Raw genomic sequence first — 2,129 nt, forward strand, 5'->3', positions numbered from 1 at the left:
TAAAGCTTCCCCAATTGGGAATCGCACTCACCGGAATCGCAGGAACCGGCAAGCAAGCTTTTATCCCGGAAAAGGATTAGCTAGGAGGCCCGCGTGCCCGCCGGATCTCTATCTCTATCTCTATCATCTCTATCTCTATCTTTTCCATCTCTATCTTTTCCATCTCTATCTCTATCTGTGGTTGGTTGCCGCTTTTCTATAGCCTGTTCTTTGACTGGAGGCCTTCCATCGAAAAGCCATGCTTCCATTTCCCTTGTCTTAAAGGCTCGTCTACGTTCAGCTTCACGTTCAGACTCCCTCCGTGTAGTTTCAATTATCTCTTTCTTTATACGGATTTGATCTCTATGCCTTGTAGCTTCGATTAACCATTCATCGGCAGAAGGTTCAGGCTCTGTGGTTTGGCTTGATTGCTCGCAGCGGTTTCCCGGAAAAGGCGAATTCACAGAAGTATGCGGCGGTGAAGAGGCGAAATCTTCCTTCGTACCTGTAGTTCCCTCTTTTGAAGGCGTACTGGTAGAAGCAAGCGTACCTGTAGTTGTACCTGTAGTTGTACCTGTAGTAAAGGCTTCTTTTAGTGAGTTAATCTCCAACTTAAGAGCGTTTATCTCTTGTTGATGGATCAACTTAAGATCGTTGATCTCTTGTTGATGGATCAACTTAAGATCGTTGATCTCTTTCTGAAAAGCCCACTTAATTTCCCGAACAGCGCCTTCCATCCGATGAAGGGTACTTGGACTGTGCGAAGGAACAGCGCCTTCCATCCGATGAAGGGTACTTGGACTGTGCTCCCATCCCTGGTATTTGTCAAATTCGATGCTAATAACATTGGGTTGTATTACTGGTGCTTTGATGGCTATTTACCTATATAGGAGAGGATATGATGATGGTGGTACTAATAGTGGCGGGCTTGGTGCTATACCCAAGGTAAAGGAGGGGCTTTCCATGATAGCTAGGGTTGTGTTCAATGAGGAGCCTGTATTAGATGATATTGAGAATATTGATGCAGAGAGCCAGCCTACCACGGATAATGCTGAGAATATTGATGCAGAGAGCCAGCCTACCACGGATAATGCTGAGACCCCACCCGGGGTGCGCTTATTAAAGAAGCGTTTCCCCTCAAATCCCAGTCAATTTACTAGCAGTAGCAATAGCGTGAATGATGTCGTGGTTAATGATGGGAATACAGGTTGTAGTGACTTTAGACAATTCGACGTTACGGAGGATTTATCAGATTCAGACAGTGAATATTCAACAGCACAGAGCATGCCTTTCTTAGAGGATATTCCGGAGGGGGAAGAGATTAGTGAAACCTCGACTAACACTACTGATAAACCTGTGGAGACTATTGAAACCTCGACTAACACTACTGATAATCTTGTGGATACTAGTGAGGCCTCGACTAGCACTGATAATTCTGTTTATGTTGAAGTCGGGACTAACACGGATAACCCTCGTGTGTTCCGTAGGCCTCGATCTGTAGATCCCAGTAAATTCTTTAGCAGTAGTGTTCACGATGGGGATAGCAATAGATGATGATGCGAAACCATGAAGAATAGATTCGATTTTCTACTAGTATGGATAAGGGCTCCACCAATATACGGGTCCCACGGAAGCACTGAAGGCTAAATTGGAGCTACCGCTACCAGTAGGGGTTCGAATCCCGCACTACACGGAATGTTGCGAGATGGAACGATATAGCATAGCTCTGGATTCCCACAGAATTGAGTATAATAGAAGGATTAGCTAGGCTTTGCAGGAAACAGGAAGAAACAGGAGTAATTAAGCCTCCATCTAGAGTGTTTTATCGCATCGCCCCAACCTAGAGCTCTAAGAAGCCGAAGGAACCGGCAAGCAGGAAATGAAGCAGGAAACTGATACCGAACAGGAAACTGAAGCAAAGCACTCACCTTTTGCCGAAGTGAGAGGGGAATAAGACGGGGAGGCACTGATAAGGACAAGCACACTTCCTCCCGGCCTGGCCTGGTTTTAACCCGGAGAGAATGCGATAGCATTAAAGGGGGAACTTAGTTTCCGTTTAGGCATGCGTCCTTGGATTGCTGGCAGCATTCCGGGGAAGCGATCACGAATAAGATGATGGGATTTAGCAGAACAGAAAGAATATGGGAAGT

Source organism: Dipteris shenzhenensis, unplaced genomic scaffold (assembly GCF_047967505.1).
Source record: "Dipteris shenzhenensis isolate YYH24624 ecotype China unplaced genomic scaffold, Dip_SZ_1.0 scaf0010, whole genome shotgun sequence".
NCBI lineage: Eukaryota > Viridiplantae > Streptophyta > Polypodiopsida > Gleicheniales > Dipteridaceae > Dipteris > Dipteris shenzhenensis.